This window comes from Orcinus orca, chromosome 4, assembly GCF_937001465.1.
Source record: "Orcinus orca chromosome 4, mOrcOrc1.1, whole genome shotgun sequence".
Lineage (NCBI taxonomy): Eukaryota > Metazoa > Chordata > Mammalia > Artiodactyla > Delphinidae > Orcinus > Orcinus orca.
The window spans coordinates 43,844,889-43,872,696 of record NC_064562.1 but is presented as its reverse complement, the minus strand read 5'-3'; the positions used below and the strand labels follow the sequence as shown (position 1 = coordinate 43,872,696).

Here is a 27,808-nt window from a genome sequence, read left to right as displayed (position 1 = left end):
GGTTCTTGTTTAAGAAAACAAATTCATAGAATATCCAAGTACTGCACATGAGAATCCAGAGAAGCATTTAGCCCCGGATGCTATTAACTCCAGGAACCATTTGCTAAAGCCTCCCTGGTGGAAGAAGGGCTAAGTGTAAGGCGGTTCCTACCCCACAGCTTCCATTTATTTTCTTTAATCTCAGTGTAGCTCTGACTTCTTATCTGCAGCAAATCTTCTCTTTACAGCTCACAATTACTATTTTCTGCCTGTTGGGTTCTGTAAACTCTCAATTTACTCTTCTCTACCCTTTCCAACATAATCTCAACACCAACTTCTCCACTGTCTGCCATCCTTCTTTAGCACAAATTTTGCCCAACCCAATATACCTGCTATGGGGACCTGCTAATCAAAACTCTGGTTTAGGAAAAACTGACTATTTCCAAAATGAGAATATGTGACAGCATTAAGTACTGGCCTTAATTTGCTGTTAAGTCAAACTTCAAAGTAGCTAACTCCTTTGGAAAAAGTGAGATTTATATGAGACACTTGAAAAAGCTGCTGACTCTATTCAAATCACTACCAGTAAGATAAGACAGAGGACAGGTTAATCTAACAAGCAATTCTCACCTTGCAAAATTTCATTTGTAAGCCAGTTGCTGGAAACTCAGAATATATTGTTTGGCCAGTAGCTCTTAACTTTTTAGGAAAAGATCACAACTTCTCCACACACTGCCCCCAGAGGAATCGACCAACAGGTTTGTATATACTTTCAGGGAGTTCAGACTCCAGATTAGGAAGCACATGTGCTGGCCTGTACAGAACCTGGATCGTATTTATCTACTTCCTCAAAGAAAGAGAACATAGTGGTTCTGAAGAGAACCTTGTTTTAACACATTGAAGACTGGCTCCTTAGAAATCAACCAATACATGTAAATATTTTCTAGTAGTACTGATCCAATGGCGTTGAAGAGAATGAAAAAGACACTTCTTTCGGTTTGCATAGAGATATTTAAATAGCTCCCCCACACACACATTGAGGGAGCACTTTGGGATAAGGGGGAGGCAATGAGACAATGGGAAACAGATTTTGGTTTTAAAAACAATGACTCAGGGCTTCCCTGGTGGCGCAGTGGTTGAGAGTCCGCCTGCTGAGGCAGGGGACACGGGTTCGTGCCCTGGTCCAGGAAGATCCCACATGCAGCGGAGCGGCTGGGCCCGTGAGCCATGACTGCTGAGCCTGCGCATCCGGAGCCTGTGCTCCGCAGCGGGAGAGGCCGCAACAGTGAGAGGCCCGCGTACTGTTAAAAAAAACCCAAAAACAAACAAACAAAAAAACAATGACCCAGGCTAAAAGAAAGCTCTGAGCTGCTAAAATTAGCATACAGATTACAGGTTCTTCTGGAAAACTTCCCAAGAGGAAGTAAAAGATATCCAACCCACATATACAAGATGAATGTTCTTTCTTATATTTAATTTGGGAAGCTGAAAAGTTGGTTGACAGACAAGATATCTTACCGGGGCAGCTAATTCAGTCACAAAGATATATCATGTCCTTCCAAGGACCCTGCAAAAGTTCAGCATGACATTGATCCAGCAGCAAGGAAGCGAGCTCTAGGTGATTTAAGGGATGAATGGATTTGAAAGGCATGCCTAATGGTTTCAAACCAACTAAAGCACCAGATGAAAAGCTGCCTTTTTTGAAACAACAGACTGTGTTTGAATTAGTGACTGCTTTTGCACAAGGTTATTTACGAGGAGGCAGGTGCATCAGTCTAAGGTGGTTTCAGGTGACAATTCCAATTGGAAGAGGGCCAGGAAAAGATGGGTGTGGGAACTAAATCAAAAGCCATCCTTCAACAACTGCTTTAGGTGTTTGGTAAATCTCTGCCAGGATGTCAAGTCAGCATTTCCTTTACACTCAGGAGAATGAGGTAGCAAAGGTAGGAGTCCAAGATAAAAAAGGTTTATTTCAGCCCCTATTTCATCACAGAGCACCTCAGTGAAATATTTAATAAATCCAATGTCTTTATATTGATTGCTATCCTTTTGCTTCTGTTCAAATGCTGGGCATGTGTCCAAACGAGGTAGAGGAAGCCCTCCCTATCACAGTTGAACTTTGAGAGCATATTTGTTTAGGGAGGAGAGGCTTAATTTAAGATCCGGCAATGACTGGTTCCCAAATTCCCATCTAAATTCCAAAGGAACTTTGCACTTTGGTGAGATGCAGCCTCTTCCTTTTTTCATTTAAGGCTCCAGAGATCGGAATGAGAAAGAGTTCACATATTTCAACTTTACTCCAGCTGGGATCTCAAGTACTTTTAGCCTCCTTTTGGCACGGCTGGATCTCAGAATACAAGTGCTGACTGTACGCTCAGAGAGTGTTTCTCTAACTATGGATTCAAGTTAGGGGAAAGTAAAAGTCAAGTCTCCCACACTGTATAAAACATGCTTATTTTGAACTTGAAAAAAGTCTCAAAGATTATCTTCTCATTTCTTTCTAGCAGCATCTCTGGACACTAGAAATGCTACACCTCTGCTAACCTCCTTGAAAAAAGAGGTATTGTGTTGAGATTACAAACAAAACAGAGTAGACGACTCAGAATCAACTCACTTCTTTGGCATGTGAACAAAAAGTAAGTAACTCCCAGATAAGTACATTCTTTGGAACTGAGCCCCAAATGCTTTGTAGATTTCATGGTCAAGGGGAAATAATCAGTATTTTTGAGGAAAGAAGGTCCTATTTCTCTCTACAATGATGGAATGGTGGTATTTCCTGATTTATTATAGGATTCCACATTAAAAAATGAATGCGCATTTTGCTTGATTTGTCCTAGATGCTACTTAAATTTTTCTTCACTAATTCCTAATTAATGGAGGAAAGGGATTCTGACTCAAATAATTACCATCTTTGGTTTCCCTGAAAGAAAAACAAAGCTAAAATTTGTCATCTTTTGTCTTGGGAATATCTTGTCAGCAGTTTATTAAGACACAAAACAACAATTCGGTACGTGGCAACTACAAGTGGGCCTGGAGAATCATTTAAAACTTTTCTATGAGATAAATCTTTACTAATTTTTTTTTGTAGGAACTGATCACAGCACATGTTGACATTCTTCCTGCAATGTTTTTAATCGTCTACAACTGCCATGCAGTTCCTGAGCTTAACAGTAGATGGCTCCACGTGCCTTGTCTTTGAAAGGATTTGTGCTTTCTAGCAGTAACAGTAGGTGCTGGTTTAAAAAATTCAAAGGATAATTAGAGTTCTGGGGGAAAAATTTGAGAAATTGGTGTTTGGGATCGTGGAATATTATTGAACTTTGGAAAGTGGCATTGCTCGATATACAGTTGAAAACATATAAAGCCAGTCTATGTCTGGGTGCCTGTCTTGGGTGCCTGTCTTGGGATGAGAATTAATTGTCATTTTCCCAGAGGAATAAAAGTGATCTTCTGGAAAATCAGAATCATCGTTATCTAATTAAGTGTTGTCAAAAAAGAACCTTCTGGAATATTGGAAATGTTCCTCTTCTGTCCAATACAGCAGCCATTCACCACACGTAGCTATTATCGAACACTTAAATGGGGCTAGGGCAATTTTTGTTTGTTTAATTTAGTTAAACTTAAGTTCATATATCCCCAGGTGGCTATTTACTGAAGAGCACGGGCCATTACCTTGAACAGCATAGATATAAGTAATTGAATCATTTATACATGATAGATCTCAAGCTAAATTATAGAATATCAAATGGGGAGCATCCTTTACTAAAAGGGTTTATGTTTCTAAACCCCGTTCACCTCAGCATACTTAGTGAGGACATTCAGTAAACAAGTAGAATTTTCTATTTACAATTTATTGTGGAACATGGTTACCGGGATAATTTTATTTTTTTGGCTGCAAGTTCTTGAAAAATTACCCTTATCCCACACCCCCCTCCATTCTTCCCTTTTAGATAAATAGAAGGATACTAGCATTCTATAAAGTGCTTTCCTTTCTTACAAGACTAATTTGTACTTTCCCTGTGTTAAACTCATTTTCATACCAGGGCTTCCTAATAAAATTTGAATCAATTGAATGACTTCCGGATATAAATGTACCTTGACATGAAATAATAAACACACAAACCTAAGGAAAAATGATTGGTCAAAAGACTGGTTTTAAAATGACAAAATAGTAACACTGACTTAAAAAGTCCAAAAAATTTTCCTGACTCAACCTTCTTGAAAATAGCATTTTTAAATACACTTGTAGGAGAAAAACAAGAGCAAAAAACAGCTTAAGCAGATAATAAATCTCTACATAATTTTCACCAATAAGAAGAAATTTCACTCTCCTCTCTTCATTTCCACACACCAAGTAGCTGAACATCTAACTGCAGACCATTCTTCAGCCTTCATTGTTCCACAGCTAATAAAGAGTGCAAATGAACGAGCTGATAGTACAGCAAGATAAATCAGTTAACACAGACCTAAAAGAGACTCACAAATCATCTAGTTCAACACCTTGTCAATTTCACAGATCCTGCAGGTATAGGGAGAAAGTAAGTGACTTGTTAGGGCTCCAGATTGATTAGAACCCTAGGCTCTATTCCCAAGGCAGAAATCTGCCCACAGCGCTAGGCTACATCTGTCATCCTAGGATAATCAAGGGTTGCACAAATCTAATTTTTATAGATTTAACTGGAAAACCAAAAAGGACAACTAAAGGGGGGGTAACACCCGTATTCAACCACTAAAGACAAAATTCCCATCAATCTTAAGCAGTATTTTCAACAGTACAATTTGTCTCTTTAAGACCTTACAAGATGTTATAATGGTTGTTCCATTTATTATTTGTGGCACCAGAATCAAGATTCTAAGTCCCTGCTTCAGGTATTCCAGATTCTTCTCCCAAGTAAGGGAGGATACCCTAATTTTCTCATCTCCTGTCCAAGCAGGTACTCTCTTTGGGGTCATCCAAATGCTCCTCCGAAGTCTAATTCTTCCAGGCCACCTCTGGAGATTGATAAAGTTGATCCCACCACTTCCGGTGCCATATTAGGTAACTTACCAACATAAACAGTCACCTAGTTTTGCCCCTTCAATTTTCTTACTTTTTCCTAGATAGGTGTTATTCAATTGATTTTTTTTTTTTTTTTGGTCTATTGTAGTTTATTGGCCAGTAGTTAGACTGTAAGAATGTAATGTTAGTAATAATATAAGAAATGTGAATGATTATGATAAATAATAAAAATTTAAAATATTTAACAATATATGCCTAAGAATAACTTAAATTAAAAAAACAATAAATATAAATAGTTTATGGTGATTTTCGGTTCCAAAAGACAGAATGATCTCAGGAATCAGATTAAATGTCTAATGGAGCATATAAAATGGAGCAAGACTGAAAATGCACCAGGGGAGAAATCAATTCGAAGTATTTAACACTCCATTAGACCACTGAAAAGTACTACACTTAGTAGCCAGAAATATTGCCACCTCTAGGAAGACAAAGGATTGACCCACATGTCGTGGAAGAATGCCAACAAGACACTTGCTAATCAGTAGCCGATCTTCTCCACTTCTCCAGAAAACCTGCTTGAAAGGCGTAACAGAGCAGCGCTTGTGAACCCTGACTTCTGTCAAGTGCCCTAGGTCCTCCTTGGCCCAACAACTGCCCCCCCCATAAACTAACCATTAATGATAGGACCTAAAAAGCTGCCACACTTTTTAATCTGCTATGAAAATCTCGACAGCCAAGAATTTTTCTTTCATTTTAGAAGTCAATTCTACATTTGCTCTAAATCTCACCTGACTAGTTGTTTTCCTTCCAAATCTCCAATCAGGCATATACTCTGGTTAACTGTAACCTCCTTGTTTCTTAGCACAGGCTTATCACCATGGTCCATGTTTTAAACTAAGACACAGCTATCACATGCCAAGCTCTAGCTACTGTTTTCGGGAGGAAAGAAAAATTATTCACCCCATCTGAGTCTGACTGTACCAGACATTATTCAAGAGTGCAAAACCCTGATCCCTGAACTCTTCCCTTTATGCACTCAGTTCAGAGACCCTCCCTCGGCCATTAGAGATCATCCAGGGCTAAATATAGATCTACGCACACCAGCGGTCCCTGGCCATCGTCACATGGTGCTGCTGACGAACTCCTTGGAGACGCCTTCTGCCCAAACATACATACACAAATTTCTGTGCATATTCATCCATACACACTATACCCACCGAATTCGTCGGCGAAGACGGACACATCTACATTCAGAAGAGAAAGTGGCTCCCTAGAGATCCCCTCCTGCGGTTTACTACACTTGTGCCGCCCTCCGCACTGTCAGAGGACCTAGCTACGCTGCTTTCGCCTGAGCTGCGCGGATCAGGTTGGGGTAAGGTGGGAATCAATACTCCAGTGGATCCCAGACAGACACACACACTTACACTCCAGCCCCCCTGTTCCGCCCTGTTCAGCTTGTACAGCACTGAAGTTGTTTCCACGGTTCCCCTAGAGAGAGGAGCCTCCCCCCGCTAGCGGAGGCTCCCAGGTACCCACAGTTCACGTTATTATCGCCCGGCCAGGTGACCCGAGACAACTCACCTGAGCTCAGGGCAACAGCAAGGCGACACGTTGTGTCCCAAGTTACCAGCTGAACGGAGAAAGGAAAGAATATCACCTCGTCAGTGGCGAGCACGTGACCTCTGTTCCCTTGTCTCTTCCTGAGAGTCAGACCTTAGATTATAAGGCTCCGTCACCAAAAATAAGCAGGACCCCCAACTGCCCACCCCCCCCAACACACTCACGAAAACTAGCCAAGAAGTAGAAGGAAACAACCTAGCTGTGCACAGGAAGGGAAGAAAGGTTGAAGAAAGGATGAAAGCGACCAGAACTCAGACAAATCCTCAAAAACTGTACCAAGATCTCGAGACAGAAGGCCTGGTTGCGGGATCGGGGCGAGAGAAGCAAAGCAAAACCCAAGCCTGTCCCCGCCCGGGCCCCAGTAGCTGGGGCCCGCACCTGCTGGCACCGTGTCCGCTCCCGGGGCGGCCCCAGACGCCCTCGGTGGCCTGGCAGGAGGACTCCCCACTTCCCCCGCTTTTGCGGGACGCTCTGCACCAGCAAGCGCTCGCTGGCCAGAATCTCCCGCCGCCTCCAGGGGCACTGGCAGCCGGGGCGCAGTCAGAGATCAGACTGCTCCGCGCGCAGCTCCCGGGCCGCCTGGGAGAGCGCAGCGCGCAGCAGGGTGGCGCGTTCCCGCTGCCGGGCTCCGGTTTCTCCCGTGAGAACTGCTGACCAGGGAACAACCCACCGGCAGATGGACCCGGGGTCCTCGGCTTCCCAGCTGTTTTCCGCGTGCCCACCAACGCAACCAAAGTAGAGGAAGCAAAAGAGCGCAAAAAATTCCGCCCAACCAGTCGGGTGCCTTGTTTATACTGAAACTACTGCCGCCGCCGCCGCCACCGCCGCCGCCGCGCACACCCCCTTCTCTTCGAGTGCCCGCCCCCGCCGCCAGCCCCGCCCCCCGCCGGCCCCCGCAGACCAATCACGGCGCAGCTCACCGCCCACTCTGCCACCGCCCCCGGCGCCCGCGGCCAGCCCACGCGTCCCCGGGGGCCCGGGACTCCAGTGGCGCGGCTACCGGTTGTCCTCCCACGCTGCGGAGGCCGGCGGAGCCCGGCGCAGGCGTGTTTAACTACGCTGGTTCGGCTCGCTCGGACTGCGTGCGTTCCCTCCTGAGGGCACCTGCCGGGGGCTGTTTGTGCAGTCATGTGTATGCCTGTGTGTGTTCGTTTACCTGTGTGCTACCTGTAAATACCGGCCCGACCTGTTATACAGTATCTATTAACATAATTATGAGCTAGAGGTTACTGTCCCTCTAATTTTCAGAAGAGAGCTGAGGGAAACCACAAGAACATTCGCTCAGCAAATATTTACAGAAAGCCTGAGTGCTAGGCTTTGTGCCAAACGCTGGGGGCACACTCCAGGCTGGTCCCTGCCATTAGGAAGCCTTACAGTTAAGTGGTGGACAAACGTTAAGCAAATGGTCACCCAAACAAAATGTAAAATTGTGGCTGTTACAAGTTCCACAAAGAAAGGAAAACTGCTGTGAAATATGTTTCTGGAGGCAAAGAGGGGAGGTCTGACCTCAGTAAAGGCTGTGCTGTCATGGTAACCGCATGCTCTATCATTGGATACTTGATAACTATTTCAGGAAAAACGGTAAAACTATTTTTCTAATAAAAATTTGTACGAATAAAAAGAGGCTGGGGACTTCCCTGGTGGCGCAGTGGTTGAAAGCCCGCCTGCCGATGCAGGGGACACGGGTTCGTGCCCCGATCCGGGAAGATCCCACATGCCGCGGAGCGGCTGGGCCCTGAGCCATGGCCGCTGAGCCCGCGCGTCCGGAGCCTGTGCTCCGCAACGGGAGAGGCCACAACAGTGAGAGGCCCACATACCGCAAAAAAAATAAATAAATAAAAATAAAAATTAAACCAGAGTCTTTTCATTGCTGTTAAAACTAGTAGATATATGTATTTAAACCAGAGATCAGTTCTTGTCATTGCAAAGCAGCATTTATTATGTCTCAGATGCAAGTTTAACATTATTTGTGATTTATGATCTTAAGACACAAGAACTTTATTTTTTTTTTAAAGAGATTGTTGTAGACTTTTTTTTTAAAGGTCAGTGTGAACTTTTTAATTTAATTAATTAATTAATTTATTTATTGGCTGCATTGGGTCTTCATTGCTGCTCATGGGCTTTTTTCTCTAGTTGCTGCGAGCGGGGGCTACTCTTCGCTGCGGTGGGCGGGCTTCTCATTGCAGTGGCTTCTCCTGCTGGGAGTTTGGGCTCCAGGGTGCATGGGCTTAGTAGTTGTGGAGTGCCAGCTCCGCAGTTGAAGACACAAGAACTTTAAATGAAAATCTCACAAAGCATAATGGCCTTCAAAGTTTTAAAAATTGTCCTATCAAAGAGGAATGAGGCTCCAGAACACCAGATAGGACTAAAGAGGGAAAAGTATAAGGGAATGGATCAAGGCTTCAGGGTAAGAAAAACATTAACGATGCTCCAAGTTGAATAGCAGCTTTTTCTCGTATTGAATTCCTTCTCTCTGGATCATAAAGGGCCTTGTGAAATGGCCAAGTAACTCTCCAAAACACTTCCATGTATTCTCCTTCATTTAGTTTCTAGTGTCACTCTGAAATATGAAGATGAAGAGTCCAAGGATACTGAATCTTAGCCCCAGTTTATAAATGGCAGGAATTGAAGGCATTGGTCACACTAGTTACCAACAGCCAATCTAGACCTCAGCCTCAAACTTCTCACTTTCTAAGCCAAGGAAGACAAACCCATTTTTTATAAGTATGATGTATACTGCCTCTTGTGTATTTCAATAAAAGATTACAAGAATTTCATAAAGCAAAAATGTGAAGAATGATCAGATGCAATTTTGAGAAAATCATTGAACAATTCCTAAGCAAGGTATTTGAATATAACTTTGTAGCTGGTTAACTTGCCCTTTAGCATCTCTGAACCAATCACAGCTTCTCTGGAACACACAAACCCAATTATTTTTTTTAAACAGGTAAGAAATAAACCCTATAATACCTAAGTACTGCACAGATACCAAATTATTTATTTTATGTAAAAGAAAGAGAAAAGCAATTGCTTTTGCACAGAGAATAGATTTAAAGGAAGAGGAAGAAAAAAAAATACATGATTCTCCCCCCAGCCCCACCCCTTTCACAGAGGAGGAGGAAATACTGTAGTGGTGTGGCTAGGTAGAGACAAAGTTATTTTGGAGCCAGAGGTCTCATTTCTTGGGATCTGGGTTCCATTTCTTGGGATCCTCTCTCTTTGGACTCTCTCTCCCACATGGCTGCAATGGTATGATGGGGTGTTAGGTCAGTTAGACCAGCATGGCTCTAGACCTTAGAGAAAACCCCTTATATTACCTGGCTTTTTAGCATGCTTTGGTTTCATACCCTCTTCCTCATTCTAGCCTGAGTAAAAGGGATTCTGCCCATGGGCCAACCTAGCTTATGAGGAGGCCATGTTGGAATTTCATAGTAATAAAGCATGTACGTGTTTGACATTGGCCTCTATTCATACCTTTCCCTGGAACTTGAAAGAAGGATGATGAACGACAGACGTGAAAATTTAGATATTCAAGATTCCGAGTCCCGGGCCCTTCATAAATACAAAATGAACCCTGCCACTTAGAGGAATTTTTGTGATGAAACACATGATTGGATCAGCCTTGGAATGGTCTCCTCAATAATAATTCCTAACAATTGTTATCATTTACAGTGTTCTTTCACATCATTGTCTCATTTAGGGAGAATATTGGGTCTGTGAGGGTCAATCAGTTCTAATGGTAGTCATTACAGAGGCATGTATTTTCCTTTCTTGGGATCACTAAAAATACTACAGAGAGCCATTCATTTAGATTTGCTATGAAGATACCACTTAATAGAAGGGAATTGACTAGAAAAGGTAACTTCAGGGAAGTTTCTTCCACACATCTAGGTGATCCTCTTTCACTGTCACTTTTTGTCTACCAGATCTTAAAGTTGTACAAAAGAATGTAACAACTACACGGGAAATTCCACAACAGATATAGTAGGTTTTCAACGTCTCCTAAGAAGATGTACAAAGTTACCATATGTTCATTTATACTAGACTAGAACTGTTGAACAGCAAATTTATTATTTTTCCTTTATAAGCATCGTTGTTTTGCTCATTTGCCAATTTTTACTTATTCTTATAAAGTAATTAGTTGTAATAAACTCAGGAGGGATATTGATATTGAGAAATAATAGTACTTGGCCTGATCATAAGCTTATGAGACAGTCTTATCATCATTGATTATATAATTCATAGTGATTTATTTTTTCTACATGGACAAAGAAATATTTCATAACCTTAAACACATTATTTTGATACAATGTATCATTCTTTTGAGTGGAAATTCAATTATAAACATGAGTTTCATTGGATAAATATTCTTTATCCTGTAAAATCTTTACAGTGAATAGTAAATACACATATATTTCTCTAGTTCTCATTTCTCTTTCTAGAGGTTTTTGTCTGGTTTCTTGTGAGTGAGTTGATCTTATAATGAATTAAGAAAAGGTTTTTCTGTTTCAAATTCTTATAGCCTTCAATGTTAAGTCTGATTACTTTGCTAGAAGGTCCCCTCAGTTTTGACTAATTACCAATCTATGTCCTAGAACACTGAGTGGGAGGGAGAAAATGAATAATAGAATAATAAAATTTTAGAGCTGGGAGAAATATTAATGATCATCTCTTTTCATCTTTCCCCACCCCAATGCCACCAACCAAGGCATTTTTGAGGTGAGGAAATCGAATCCTAGGGAGATTAAATGATCTAAGGCCATCCAACAAGATAACAACAAAGTTACACAAGTCAAAGAGTCTGGATGATAAGCCCAAAACTTCAAAAACTATGATTTTGCTTCCTAATTATTCCTGCAGGGCTGAAATTTATGGAGCTACTTTGACGTTATAGAAGTACAATTTGTTTTCAAATATTTATGACAAATATTCTCTACTAAATACTTCTTGATGAAATGATAAAGGAGAATTCTTTAGGTGTCGCTAATAGCTTTATTAGAATTCTCTAAATATTGCTAATATCATTTATTTTATTTAATAGTCAAGATAGTAAAATAGTAAACTCTTGGTTGCTTTATCATTAAAGTAACCATCGTCTAGATTATTAATCAGACTTCATAAACTATATTCAATAAATTATGTTGGGCTTCCCTGGTGGCGCAGTGGTTGAGAGTCCGCCTGCCGATGCAGGGGACACGGGTTCGTGCCCCGCTCCGGGAAGATCCCACATGCCGCGGAGCGGCTAGGCCCATGAGCCACAACTACTGAGCGTGCGCTCTAGAGCCCGCGAGCCACAACTACTGAGTCTGCGTGCCACAACTACTGAAGCCCGCGCACCTAGAGCCCGTGCTCGGCAACAAGAGGAGCCACCGCAATGAGAAGCCCACACACCGCAACTAAGAGTAGCCCCTGCTCACCACAACTAGAGAAAGCCCGTGCACAGCAACGAAGACCCAACACAGCCAAAAATAAAAACAAATAAATTAATTTAAAAAAAAGAACTAAAGGAAAATGGAGGTTGAATATATGGAAATATATCCCTATTAGTGGAATAGTCCATTTACTTCAGGTCTGTTGAGAGAGTCAGGGTGTATGCTTATGAGATGTGTCTGGATGAGTAAATGAGGTGGAAAGACATGTCTGTTGCCTGTAGAGGTGAAGTTTGAAAAGAACTGGAAGAAATAGGAATTTTCTGGCCCAGACTGTGTTGCTCTGTGACTTTAAAGAGATTATCTCTGAAGGAAAAGCATGTAAGGAAATAAGCCTAAGAAAGACCAAGGCCTTCTCTGTAGAGGTATGAATTTAACACCTCTCACAGCAAGAAATTCATAACGGAAGCTCAAATAAAATGTCTTAGTCTGGATAAAGTTCCCCAGATAAATAAAACAATTGTCTTCAGTAAGAACTCATACAAACTCTCTTTGAAATGCCCTGCCTTCCTAAGTTAAAAGTCAAACACCAGCTGTTACGAAAAGCAGTTGTGAGCCCAAACTTTCTAACTTCCAAGATACTAACAAGCTGTACTTTTCCACCCAAAATAGTTGAACTAGGACATACTGTTTGTTTGTTTTTTTTGCGGTATGTGGGCCTCTTACTGCTGTGGCCTCTCCCGTTGCGGAGCACAGGCTCCGGACTCGCAGGCTCAGCGGCCATGGCTCACGGGGCCCAGCCGCTCCGCGGCATGTGGGATCTTCTCGGACCGGGGCACGAACCCGTGTCCCCTGCATCAGCAGGCGGACTCTCAACCACTGTGTCACCAGGGAAGCCCAGAACATACTGTTTTGAAAATACTTCTAAATAGATGCGATTTTGGTTAGCCCTGCCCCTGCTCTTGCATTAAGGCTAATGGTAGACAATTGTCATTTTTTCATTCAGAACATACAACAAAATAAAAATGAATGTGAATTTTGGACTGTGCCTTTCCATTGGTGAGGAAAAAACCCATATATATTGCCAGAACCAAGACTTTAAAATATGTCACAGTGACATAAAATCCAGGAACATCTAGCCTGATGAGGTGCCTATATTAGGCTTCACAAATTTATATTGGAGTTTTTAGACTTTCTTTCCTTTTATTTTCTCTTCTTTTCTTTTTCTTTATTTCCCTCCCCCTGCTCCTTCCTTCCTTCCTCCTTCCTCCCCATCCCTCCCTCCCTCTCTCTCTCTCTCTCTTTCTTTCTTTCTCTGCAGTTTACATAGTGGCGAATTTTTTTACTCTAAACCTCGGAGTAACCAACCCATGATTCAACAAAGAGGTAATGTTTGAACCTGTTAGACAGATATTTTAGGGACAACCAACCAGTATATTGAAATAAGTCATTTGCAAAAAGGCTAGCACAACTTGCTCCAGAGCACACAAAATGAGGAAGAAAATGCAAAACAGAACAGCCTGTTGAGAGCAAGCAATGGAAGGGACTCATTTTCTCACCTGTAGAGTGAAAGCAGTGACCATTCTTTCAAAGGGACCCTAGTCAGTGTAGGAACAAATAACAAGGATCCTATAGAACTTGGCTCTCTGTTGGTGAAGTTAACATCTTAGATTCTTAGTTTCCTCAACTGTAAAATGAGGGGATTGGAGATATGATTTCAGAGGTGTTTTCTAGCTGGCAAATGCTACTTCATATTAAGACTGTTTTTAATTGTCAGCTTTTAGACTCGTTCCATCTGGATACCTCAGCAGCCAGCCAAGAGGCTTGAGATGGCCCAGAAGTGATGGACTTGACCCAACTCCACTGACTTGATTATGGTTATGGTCATGGTTATGGGCTATCTTTCCCTGGAGTTTAATGTCTGTCTTATTATAGTGATTATGATGCTTGAAAGAGTCCCTAGGGATCTGCTTTCACTTCCCCCTAAGGCTCGGCCTACATTAGAGGCAATAACTGCAACTAAACATCCCATGGCATAGTGATACCACTGCTCTGGGTCTGGTTTAATAAGACTTGACATTCAGCTTCAGTGATGGAAGGTCTGTGATGAATTTTGGGGACTAATTTCTTAACCAATGGTTATGCATTCCATATAGGGTGACCAACCATATCAATTTGCCCGGGACTAACCTGGTTTTAGCCCAGAAAACCCTATGTCTTGGGCAAACCCTCAGCTCCTGGAAAACTGGCATGGTTGCTCACCCTAATTCCACAGATATTTACTGAGGACCTTCTATCGGCCAGGCCATGGAAAAAGGAAACCCAAAGAAAACGAAATAGACAAGATTCCTATCATCATGAGGCTACCATCCATGTGGGCAAGACAGACATTAAACAAGGGAATAAATAATAACCAATCACTACAGATGATGATCAGTCCTGGGATGGAGAAGAGCTGTGGGGCTCCGCTTAGAGGGGTCAGGGAAGATTCCTCTTAAGTAAGCCCTGAAGGATTCGGAGTCAGTCATGAGTATTGGCAGGACAGGTAAGTTCTAGGTCATTTCTAAGAATGAAGAGGCACTTCAAGAAAACCTTAGGGGAATATTATCACTCTCTAAAATTATCTTATCTATCCATTTATGTGCTTACTATTAGAATTAGTTTTAGAATACAAATGCTAATAGAATAATTAGACTAAAAAATGCACTCCAGCAAAGACCCAATCTATAATGCCAACAGTACTCACAATACTTGGTATTTAGTAGGTGTTCAATGTCTATTGAATAAATAACGGAGTGAAATATTTAAATCTACAATGTAGCTCCCTGAAACTTACTTTCCCCCAATTATATCCTTTTTCTCAACCAGACTGTCCATAAAGCAGATGGAGATATAGATCCTATGGAAACACCCATAAGCTTCAGGCTAGGGCTATTCTAAGCCAGTCTGTGCCTACTGGCTCCAAGAGAGACTTTTCACGTCCTTTCCTTTGCTCTGTGCCGAGGTATCAGCGCATAGGATGTTAGGTGTTTTGCTGCCTAAGTTAAGGAGAGATAGGTCTCATCTCAAGTTTTAAGGCTTCAGCTTTATGATGACCTGCTTCTATTGGTGGGTTGTGGTGGTACAAATTAAAAGAAAGCAGAGGTCTAGCAAACTCACCTTTTCCATTAGGACATTTCTCACATCCCTTGAAACAGCTCACCATTACGACTCTCTCACTTCTGATCATGGTACCTTTATTTTCCCAGTTACTCAGGCTTGAGACCTCAAGGCCAGCTTGGCCTCTTTATCCAGGCTTGTTGCCTATATCCAGTCAGCGGCTATATTCTATTGTTTTTGTACCCCCCCAAATTTCCCTTGTTTTCCCTTGCCATTTACAATCCCATTGCATTCAGAGATTAGAGAAATGACCACCTACTTGACTGCCACCCCTGCATCTGCCCAAAAAGACACATACAGATACACATACAGTATACTTCTAGATTAGACTAGCCCTGATATGTGGTATCTCAGGAACTTGAGTTGTTCACTTGCTCCAAAACTGATGGTGGTTTGCTATATTTTGAAGCATGAAGGCTTTCAACCAAACTTTCCAATCTTACCTCTTTTTAAATTTTATTTTATTTATTTTTTTATATAGCAGGTTCTTATTAGTTATCTATTTTATACATATTAGTGTATATATGTCAATCCAATCTCCCAACAATCTTACCTCTTAGTTATGCTTTTATATACATAGGAATCCAATTGAGTTCACTGCCTATCTCTGGAAAAAAATGTTTCTTTTTCCCATTTCTATGATTTTTCTCATACTGTTCCATTTACCTGAAAGTTCCATTCGAACTTTAATAGTCCCAAAATATATTACAAATAACTGTTTCTGCCTGAATTTTAGAAACCCATTGAAAATATCTTAATCTTAAGTTCCTAGAGGGAAATTTTAATACCTGACACAATCTAATAAAGTCACAATGGCTATCATACTGATAATTTAATACTAACAAACACATTTTGTTCAACACTAGTTGAGTCTGTTGTAGGTTTTAGGGATTCAAAGCCATGGTCCCTGATGCCAAGTTGATAGGTAACAGATACAATTGCAGGGTCCAGCATTGGCAATCATGGAGCATCAGGGGTTACTCTGTATAAGCAAAAGTCCTTTGTGGCCATCTAAATTAAATTTTTTAAAAGGTGAGGAGAGGGGAGTCATTTACTGAGCATTTACTACATACCAGGACTGTGCTAAGTGCTTTCTCTAGATATTTATTTAATCTGCATAACAATCCTATAAGGCACTTAATATTATGTCCATATTCATAGAAGAGGAAACCAAAACTGAGAGAAATTTTTAAAAATTGCCTAAGAACAAACATCTAATAAATGACAGAGCCAAGATTTGGATCCAGGTGGATCTGACTCCAAAGATCATGGTCTTTGTATGACAAGGAGGACAGAGTCTATAGAGTAGACACATAAGCATTAGGTGGCTTTGCTTGCATTGTAGTAAGTGTTGTAATGGAAGTAAATACAAAGCGCGTGCACTCTCCTTTACCACATAAGTGGTTATGGTGCAGTTTGGGGGCGGAGCAATGCTGCGTAAAGATCAAGATCACCCACAGTGGAAACAGGAAGAGCTTGGTTCCAAATCTGGCTCAGTGTGAACTTGAACAAGTTGTTTATTCACCCTTCAGTTTTCTCATTTGTGAAATTAAAAAAATAATGCTTGCTTTAAAAATGAAATAATACCATATGTATAAAGTCATTAGTACAGTATCTAGAACAGAGAAGTCAATAAAAAGTAGTTAATTAAATATAATTATCATCACTATTCAGCAGCCTCTTTCATCTGTAATACCTCTTAAAAAGATATGACTATATTTTTTTATCTGTATGTGTGATTCCATTTTGGGTTGTTGAAGAACCATTTGAAAGTTGCTGACACTCTTAAATACTTCAGTATGCATCTCTTAAATATAAGGACATTCTTGGCATAAATATTGATATATCCAAACTCCTAAGAAAAATCAGCAATATTAATTAATATCATCTAATTTCTAGTATATAATTTAAATTGTCCCTCAACATTATCCCCAAGAATTCTTTGAACCAGGATATAATCAAAGTGTTGTATTTGGTTGCTGTTTCTTTATTCTCTTTTAATCTGTACCAGTCCCCACCCCACTCCCCTTTTCTGCTTTTCTTGACCTTGCCTTTTGTGAAGAAACCAATCAATTTGTCTTGGGGAAAGAACCACTTTCTGGAATTGTCTGATATTTTTCCTCAAGGTCCCATTTAACTTGTCCTTCTATCCTCTAAGTTATCCATAAATTGGAAAGCGGGTCTTAAAGCTTTGTTTTTAAGTTAAACATGGCAAGAATGCTTCAAAGTCGATGCTACGTAGTTCATATTACATCACAGCAAAATTCCCATGACCACTTCCTCTTCAAAATATTTTGTGGTTTCGTAGCTACCTCTGGGGATATGGTTAGACCAGTGGTTTTCAACTCCGGCTTCACTTAGAATCATCTGGGGAATTTTAAGAAATATTTGTTCCTGAGTTGCATCCCTAGCATTTCTTGTCTCAGGCCCAGGCATTGGTATTGTTGTAAAGCTGTTCCAGATGATTCTCATTTTAATCAGGGTAAACAGAGACGGGTTTAGGACACCAGCTCTGAGAAGGCAAGGGGCATACCTTCCTTATTTACATATTGGCAGTGTTCAGTGGAAGGCCTGGTGGCTCTTAATTACTGCTCAATGATACATGCTCAATCAATCAATCAATCAATCTATCAGTGAATATTCAGCACATAGGCCACCTCATCCTCCTCTCTTACTCCAGCTTTTCTTTGTTTTCTATGTGGTGTACTAGGAAGCCAATAGGTTAATTTTACAGCATGTTTAGAGAAATCAGAACACGCCATTATTTTTCCAAGTTTCTAAAAACTGTATATCGATTGAAAAAAAATTGGTTTTCAAACTTCTAAGGAGAAAAAAAAGAGCAAGCAATCATTTAGTGATAGTGTTAGATTCATTCTGTTGTAGACAGTTCCGTGTTTGGTTTTTTTCTTTTCACATTATGGGTTCTTCCAGTTCTTATTGTAAGAATGGGTGAAATGATTTTAAAATGACTTACAGAGGAAGAAAGACTGGGAGTTTGTCTTAGTTGAAATTGTTGTTTCTTTCAAATATATTGAGCAGATTTCAACCACGTGGAGGAGTGCAATAGAAAGAGAAGGACTTTGGGGATAATTATGCTTCTATTTGTTCAAATTCAACTTTGGCCAAATCTTAAAAACAGAAAGAAAAGATGCAGGGTTCGTTAGGGCTTGCTGAAACTAACCACCTATAGCTTCAAATACAAAGGAGGTAAGAATGGCCACCTTCTCCTAACAAAGATGCTTATCCCATAGCAAAGTTAGGAAATAGTGAATATACACTTATTTAATTGTACTTGTTCTGAATGAAAATCATCATCAGTCCAAGAGAAAACCAGCAAAGGATATGAACACACAGTTTGTATCTGAAAAGGCTTTTGCACAAACGAAAAATGCTCAGTTTGACTCATACTGACAAAATTAAAACTATACTGAGCTATCTTTTTCTTTCACTCCTCAAATTAGCAAAAATCCACTGTCATGGAGGATTACAAGCTCACACATCTTTTGATCCACCCATATGAGCTAAGGAAAATTATCCTGTAGATACACTCCACTCAGTATGTGAAGTAACACATGAAAAAAGTAATTCATTTCCTCAGGTAAAATATTAGAAGCAACTAACTGTCCATCATTAGAGAACGGGATAAATATGTTTTGATACATTCACAGAATTAAGCACTTAGCTAGTATAATAAACAATAATAAGGAAACTATGTACTGATATGAAATGTTCATATACTGTTTAGTGGAAAAAGGTACAGATTATTATGTAGTATGTGCTATAATGTATATAAAAGAAGGAAACAAGAAGGAATATATATTTGTATTGTATTATTTTTTACATAGAAAAATCTTTGGGCAGATAAACAAGGAACTGATAGTGGTTTGCTATTTGAGGGAAGAGATGGGACCTACATAAGTGGAAGGCAGTGAGAGGGAGAGACAGGAAGGAAACTTCTCAAGACACCTTTTCATGCTTCACCATGTTTGAATTGTGGGAATACATGATACATTCAAAAGTTTAAATATTCCTTAAAAGTGCTACCAAAAGTCCTAAGAAAATGTAATTTTTTTAATAGAAAAAATTTAATAGAAAAAAATATCCCAGACATTCTTTTAGTGTTTATTCTTGTTGTGGAGTTTCAAAGTCAATCTATTGCTTCTCAATTTCACTAAAAATGAAACTGAAACTCTGCATACTTTTCATCGAATCAGACCTAAAACATGGGCTCAAGAAAAAACTCACAAGAAAATTATCAAGATAATTTCCAATGTTGATTTTTGTTGTGCTACAGAATTTCAAATTATGTATCAAAACATACACTATTTAAAGTCCAAATAGACCATTGTTGAAAGATACCCATCCCAAGGCCTAGTGCTTTCATAAAATTGAAGTAATAATATAAAGTAAAATTAATCTTTCTCCCATGGAGCTCTTCATGGAATCCGCAAGAGATAGGGCTATGTCACACAACAATAGGGGAATTCCACCTAAGGAACAGAAGGGATTCTTTCTTCACAGGCTAATCAATAAGATGAAAAGGAATTGTGGTTTACTCATTTGGCTCTTAACATCTATTACTTTCGGATATCAGTTATCTTTGTGTGTGTATTCTATTACAAAAACGTATGGGACTGTTGTTTTATTGCTAGCGCTTGGCCCAGCGCAATGCATACCATGTACCATAGAAGTCTGACAGACCACAGTCAAATACATCTGTGTTCTAGGGTCTCTGTGACCTTGCCAAGTCATATATCCTCTCCCTGTCTTAGCTTACTTTCCTTATCTGGAAATGGAGTGATAGTGTCCAACTGGAAAACCTCAGAATTTCGATATGGTGACCAAATAATATGAAAGATTCTGGACAGTGTAAATTGAAAACAGTACTACTCTTACTGCTGTTATGACACAGATCTAAACAGATAGGGCAGAGGAAGGAAAAAGCAATTCTAGGATATGCTTCATGGAGAATTAGTCTCGTTTTCACAGATGGGCAACAGGAAACCTAGAAAAGTTAAATAACTTGCTCAAACCCAAGGAGCCAGTCAGAGCAGACCTGAAGACAAATTCCCGTTCAGGCGTTTTCATTGAATGTCTCATTTTTCTTTTCACTAATGTACTTCTGTCACTTTGAGCCTTGAGAGCACATGGAAAATATGAAGAAGGGCCACCTGATGACTGTTGTCCTAGGAAGACTGGAGAAACATTAACAAGTGAGTAGAGAAGGCACAAAAGGATAGCAGGGTATTGGTCCAGGTCCTAGTTGGGATGTTTATTGGAAAATAAGAAGGGAGTAACAGATACACACTACTGTATATTGGGTTGGCCAAAAAGTTTGTTTGGGTTTTTCTGTAAAATCCTATGGAAAAACCCAAATGAACTTTTTGGCCAACCCAGTGTAAAATAGATAACCAACAAGGACCTACTGTATAGCACAGGGAACTGTAATCAATATTTTATAATAACCTATAAGGAAAAAGAATCTGAAGAAGAATATATATAGTATATGTAAAATATATTATATATATATATATATATATATATATATAATGGAATCACTTTGCTGTACACCTGAAACTAACACAACATTGTAAGTCAACTATACTTCAATAAAAAATTAAAAAAAAAAGAAAAGAAAACTTTTACTAAGCATTTCTGACTTACCAGGGCCTGTAGAACTTTATCTCATATAACCCTCACAACCATCTAGTAAATATCATCTCCACTTTCTAGTTGAGGAAACATGACAAGAAGCAGTTACCAGACTTACACAGGACCAGACCGCTAATTGGTGGCAGGGCTGTGATGAAATTTGGGACTGTGGGACTCTGGGTCAGGCCCCTGATCACTCTGCCTCATTCTATGATCATTGATAAAAGATTGTAGAGGATTTGGGCCCAGTTGGGAGAGCATTAGATATTTTTAAAGGGATATTTATAATACATGCTCAAAATTTTTAAATAATTTCACTAAGTATTTTCGTTCTGAACTTAAAAGGTGAAAGATTAGTAAAAATCTCAAGATGAACTCATGTTGGGTATTTTCTGTTTGAGATGAAAAGCCTGGGGCCACATCTTTAAGATGAACACCTTTAGGATCCTCCTCTAAGAAGGACCAAAACAGGGGGTTTGAGCCAATGAATAAACACTATCACATGGAGTCTTTGAGTGAAATTAGCCTGGGGCATTTTATTTTTCTGTACTAAGTAAGTTCCTGAATAATGATAATATCTAATGTATACACAGAACGTTCTAAGCACCATGCACTGTTCTGCACCGTTCTATGAGCACAATGCACACATTCATTTAATCCTCATAACTGTATGAGGTGGGTTTTATTACTATGTTCATTTTACAAATGAGGAAATAGACACAGAGAAGTTAAGTAACTTGTCCAAGATCAAACAGCTAAAAAGTGGTGGAGCTGGGATTCACACCCAGGCCATTGAGCTAGTACTTCTCAATGTGGCATATTATATAGCACTTTGCATATTCTGTCACCAAGGACTTCATTTAAAAAGCAATTTTGCTTAAAAAAAAAAAAAAAAGCAATTTTGCTGCCTAATCTAAAACTCTCAAATTCTGGGGTTAGATAAAGACTCATTTATTCACTAATTAAGTCATTTCATTATTTATTCATTCAGTATGTATTATAATCCTACTATGTACCAGGCTCAGTAATAGCAAAAATAGACATGGCTTCTGCTATCCTAGAATCAGAGTGTAGTGGGGAGAAATACTTTAATCAAATAATTATACAAATAAATGTAAAATTACAAACTCTCATAAGAAGTATGAAGGAAAGGTACAAGATATTATATGATTATAAGAACATTTAAAGAGGTATATGTCCTAATTGAGGATGGTTCCCATGGAAATGACCTTGAGCTGGGATTACAAAACCTGAGCTTGAGCTGTTTAACATTTCTAAGCTTCAATCCTCACCTGTAACATAGGGGTAGTGGATTGTCCTAAAATCTTAGTGAGACAATGTGAAGAGATTAACCCAGTACTTAGTAAGTACTTAATTAATGACACAATTAGTTGGCCTCGTTATTTTCATTTTTCTCATTACTCCCTGACCAGTATCCAGTTAGAGAACAGGATAAAAGGAACAAAGATTTATAATAATAGGAATCATAAAAGTAGAAAGACGGGAGAAAAAGAAAATATTTTGAAAATGCTATGGATTTTAAGTTTTTAAAAATCGAGTGTTTCAGTAAAATGAGCAGTATATTGTAAGTAACCAAATGGGAAAATAAATGCATACAGGAAACCTAGTGCTTTGATAATGTTTTACTGACACCTCCAGAATTTTGTCCTAATATTGCTTAGGTCGGCTGATAGCATGTTTTCCTGTATTTTTAGGTATTTCTTTCAGCTTTAGTCCTGGGTTGATTGATTGATTGATTGATTGATATGCTCTTTTACCCAGAGCTTAATATTGCAGCATATAGGAGATGGGGTTAGACTGACTTTACTTGGGTGTGTAAAGGTGGAGGGGGTGAGGATAAAGAACCTGTAGAACTAAAGAGGAAAGACGTTTCAAAGCTGATATACGGATCACAGAGCTTCCATCCTGATGCTCTCTGCTTCAACTTAGCAAGGAAAAGAAGGAAATCTGCTGTAAATTCAGCTGATAGAAACTATTACTCTTTCCTGAAATGTGAGGTGTCCCTGGAAGAATGCCTCGGGGGATGGGTTAAGTAATGCCACATTTTTCAGAGAGAAATTTGCCGATGCCCCCTTGGGGAGAGCACTTCAAAGGTTCAGAGGACACTTCCAAAGGCCAGGGGCCTCACCCACCACTGGGGCATGAAAGTATGTGGTATGTGCCCTGGAAATCCACGAGTACACAGCTGGAGTGGCAGGGGTCGGGGTGCTCCTGAGGGGCTATGATGATGTGGACTGAGTACATTCTTGTCCAGAATCCAAACTCCACACCGAGTCATCTGAACAGTTGGGACAGGAGGGGAGGCATGAAGGGGCCCATGGGAGCCATTGGGCCACTTCTCTGTCCAGGCTAAGTCTAGACTTCAGCTTTCACCCCATTACACCCAGCCCGTTTCGCCCCCATCGAGTCCAGTCCTTGCATCAGCATCTTTCAGGAGCTTAGTTGACTCAGGTACTGTGGGAGGAAGTTCCCTGTCCTTGATTCCTGTATTCTTGGGCACCTTTAACCTTGGAGTATCCATCAATAAAATACTTGCTTTTCTTTAAGTAGTCCAAAGACAACTAACACATGTGATTTACTTCCTCTCTTCTATTCCTCTGGGAGAGTTTCTATTGATAAGATATTAAAGGGAGCTAGGTTACAATAGCAGATATGGGAAGTTAAGCCTAGACAGCCCTTAAAAAGCCACCATTAACTACGAATAGAATTGCCATATGCCCTTTAAATGCAATGGTGGTTTTCTCGTTATCGGGGATAAACATCAGAGGGGTCTCACGTTTCCAGGGTATTTCTGAGGGACCCATCCTTTCACTTACAAAAGGTAAGTTTTATAACCACATGTGCATTTCCCCCCTTGTCATTAGACTGTTGTATTGGCCAAGGACATCAGTATTTTTGCTTCCTCCTCTTCCAAGCACACACATATACATACACAGAGGGATGGGGTCTTTACTGATTTTTATAAAGACCAGTAAGACAGGAACAGAGCTTTACAGGCACAAGGAGGCAATAAATAGAATCAGCATAGCAAATCCGGAACTAAGAGAAGCTTTTAAAGGCAAAATGGCCTTTAAGCCTCTTTCTCCAAAGCTCTATTCCCCAAGTCTCCCCACACAGGCAAGAAGACAGGCAGGCGCTGTCAAAGGTACATGGGTGGGATTATACTTGATTCAAATTCTTAATCTGAAAACCACACAGCAAAGAGGAAGGCTTTGCTTCCCCAGCATTTCAAGAATGTGTTTTTAGATACATTTCTGTGTACATGGAGTTGTTGTGTTACCTACCACGCCTGGCACATAGCAGGTAGTAAGTCGTTGCCTAATGAAACATAGAACGTATGGAAAACCATATGTGTTTCCTGATGACCAGGGAACTGACTCTTGCGGCCTTCCGAGGCAAGAACTTGAATTATTTGTCGTGTGTCAAAAACAAAAGCCCCCAGCCATGCAGCGCTTATCCTTAAGGTCTTCAGAAATAGGAAACAACTGCTTGTTTATTTCTTGACCTATGACTGCTGTATCTGGTGTTTAGCTCTAGAAATAAAAGGCAAATAAAATATCTTGAAACAATTTATATTAAAAAAAAAGGACCCTCCCCCAATGCTGTTTGCTGCCACCTTCTTTTTTTCTCTGCTTCCTCGTTTTCAGCTTGACATCCTCCCAAACGCTACCTGACAGACTGCGGCAATCACCCTGTGAATGTAAGTAATTTCCTTATTGACAGCCTCCCATTCTCCCTGACATCTGCCAGCACTCCCTGACACTTGAATAAGCATTAAGACATTAACAGTCTGGCACAGGCTTAAGGGCTGGAATAGTAATGCTTGGCAGCCCTGCTGAACAAAGCCACATTCTAGAGACCCCACTCATTCAACTCTGCCGTCCTTCTGGCTAGAAAATGTGGCAGAGCCCGGCCTAAATGCCGATTATTCGCTCGACTGCTCTGGCATTTTGGTGTTTTCTTTGACAGGTCAGATCGTACATTTAAGGAAAAGGAAAGAAAAACAAGAAAATGCCTGCTCGTGAGACAGTGTAAGTGAGGAGTGGATGTTCGTGAAAAGGCAGGTCTCTGCTCTCTGCGATGAGTTAATATTTTTAAGAGATTGACTTAGAATGAGAAACAAAGTCATGCTTCCCTGACTTATACAGAGAACAATTTGCCTCATGCTTTCTTCTGATCATATCAAATTCTTCCCAAATACTAGCTGACAGATGCCACCTTTGTGCCATGGATTTTGGAAGCCAATTTGTCAGATCCTCACGCAGAAAATTATTAGAAAAGAACACCACAGTAGACTTTGTTGCCAGAATCTGTTCACTGAGAAATGGCAAAGCTTGATATTAAACTGTTAAGTCGGTCAGAGAGCTGCCTCCATTCTATCCTAAGTAGGGCTTGTTTTGGATCAGAAACCTGTAATCTGCACAGGTAATGCTAAAATTAACATCAAAATAGAAGGGGCAGAACTGTGAATGTGACACTTTTTCTTGAGTGAAAAATGACTCAATACAGCTGCACTTGGGAAACAAAAGAAGAGTTGAAATAGATTGTACACAAGTTCAAGGCGTCTAATTAAAGGGTCAGGCGAGATGTTTCCCTTGGGAGCATTCTGTGGCTCAAGACTGACAAAATCTTCTGGGGGCTAAGAGCCTAGATTATCCCTATGCCTCCAGTTGGCCACCAGTAGGACAGAAACGTCACGGGGAACAGCCACTATTTACTTTGTGATTCCTTCTGCAAACCACCTTATTTTTCTCTGTTTTTGATCTGAGCCTGGGGTCATTATCTGATTTGCAAATGAGGGAGAGAGACAGGCTCAAAAAGGATAAGGGTCTTTCCCCAAATCACACAGGTAGTAAATAGTGAAGGCCCAGATTGAACCTGGGTCTTGACTTCTTGGGCTAGTATAGTATATTTTCACTGCATTGGCTCCCAGCCCCAAGGAGCTTGGTCAAAATTACTAGAGAAAGATATAGTGCCTTTCCAGAGCCAAAAGGGCTGTCAGTGATTGTAAGTATCTGAGTGGAACCACAAAATCTGCTCCAATCCACAAAAGGTACTGTTCAGATGGGCAGGGTGGTTCCCTTCATAAGTACAGCAGGAGGGACTTCCCTGGTGGTGCAGTGGTTAGGAGTCCGCCTGCCAATGCAGGGGACACGGGTTCGATCCCTGGTCCGGGAAGATCCCACATGCCGCGGAGCAACTAAACCTGTGCGCCACAACTACCGGGCCTGCGCTCTAGAGCCCGCGAGCCACAACTACTGAGCCTGCATGCTGCAACTACTGAAGCCCGCGTGCCTAGAGCCCATGTTCCACAACAAGAGAAGCCACCGCAATGAGAAGCCCGCGCACCATAACGAAGAGTAGCCCCCGCTCGCCGCAACTAGAGAAAGCCCGCGTGCAGCAACAAAGACCAAACACAGCCAAAAATAATAATTAAAAAAAAAAAAAAAGCCCAGCAGGAGAATCAGGGCCAGCCTTGTGGATGGGCAGGGGAGTTAGCTGTTCTTAAACTAAATGAGGTGCCACCTCTGGATTTGCCAGTCCAAACTTTGAATGTTTAAGTCAAGGGGACCCAGATTCAAGTTCTGCCTCTCATCAGCTGTGTAGACTGGGCTAAGTTTAGAAACGCAACCTGTTTCTTCATTTTAAAATAGTGGTGACAAAAAAAAACAACAACCATAAAATAGTGGCGACAACCCTGTCTTCCTTATAGGCTTGCTGGGAAACTCATTGAGTTAAAGGTTGTTAAGTGTTTAGCACAATAAATGCTCACAAAATAGACATGAATGTACTGTCATTATTAATTTAGGGGCTTGTGTAAGGCCTCCCAACTTTCTGATTGTCCACTCAACATCTCTCTTTGGATGTCCTGCAATTATTTCAAATGCATACCCCAAGCCAGTTCATCTCCCACGTAACCATAACAATCACAACAAAAAGTGATTAAGAGCTCAGTCTGTGTTCTGTGCATTATATTTACCATCTTATTTAATCCTTTAAGTTAGGGGTTATATTTTTGCTTTTCCAGATGGGGCCATTAAAGCTCAGAGAGGTTAAACAATCTCCCCAAAACTTCACAGCTGTTAAGAGTCAGGCCATGGGCTTCCCTGGTGGCGCAGTGGTTGAGAGTCCGCCTGCCGATGTAGGGGACACGGGGGACACGGGTTCATGCCCCGGTCCAGGAAGATCCCACATGCTGCAGAGTGGCTGGGACCATGAGCCATGGCCACTGAGCCTGCACGACCAGAGCCTGTGCTCCGCAGTGGGAGAGGCCACGACAGTGAGAGGCCCGCGTACCAAAAAAAAAAAAAAAGAGTCAGGCCAGACTTCAAAGCTAGGGTCATCTGGTGCCAAAGCCCATTCTATATACTTCTGGCCTAAACCACCTTGCTCCTACCAGAGACTAGGCTGTGTACCTCTCTCTTCCTTGTGGAAGACTTTCGATGACACCCCACAGTCTTCAGAAGAAAAACGAGACAAGTCAGCTTGACAATCAAGGTTCAGTTCCTCCGTAAATGTGCATCTAGTTTTTTGGTTTTCACTAATCTTTGTTTATTCAGCAGACTGCATACAGCAGACATGTAGGCTCCATGGGGGCAGAAATTTGTGCCTCTTGTTCACCGATTCATCCCCAATACCTAGAATCAAGGCTTGTTTATAGTAAATGTTCATTAAATATTTGTTGGTTGAATGAATGAAAACAATTTTCCCAGCCAAAATTATATAACTTTCTTTCCACCAGGCTTTTTACTGTAGAGCCTGTTGGGCACTGAAAGATATAAAATCTGCTTTCATTTTTTGAGGCTGTTGGTGTATTTTTTTAAAATGAACAAAAACACGATTTTTAAATGTTTGATTAATTTTAGAAGGTAATGTTTATCAAATTCATGCTTTTCAGGCTTCCCTGGTGGCGCAGTGGTTGAGAGTCTGCCTGCCGATGCAGGGGACACGGGTTTGCGCCCCGGTCCGGGAAGATCCCACATGCCGTGGAGCGGCTGGGCCCGTGAGC

The 27,808-nt window shown here is 40.8% G+C and overlaps 1 protein-coding gene across 9 annotated transcripts in view; it reads right to left on the bottom strand.

The window, feature by feature from the left end:
* RASGEF1B (RasGEF domain family member 1B) overlaps positions 1–27,808 on the bottom strand; it is a 451,463-nt gene that overhangs the window by 27,015 nt on the left and 396,640 nt on the right. For 2 of the 9 annotated variants that reach the window (XM_049709379.1, XM_049709382.1), the window contains exons 1-3: positions 6,977–7,412; positions 6,560–6,608; positions 4,288–4,384 (exon numbers count right to left, since the gene is read on the bottom strand). The exons of 1 other annotated variant lie outside the window; for it this stretch is intronic. The gene's annotated coding sequence lies outside the window, so the exon portion shown is untranslated. Of the gene's footprint in view, positions 1–4,287; positions 4,385–6,559; positions 6,609–6,976; positions 7,423–7,518; positions 7,594–27,808 lie in introns of those variants that run through there. 6 more of the 9 variants (XM_049709380.1, XM_049709385.1, XM_049709383.1 and 3 more) reach the window with 6 other exon arrangements.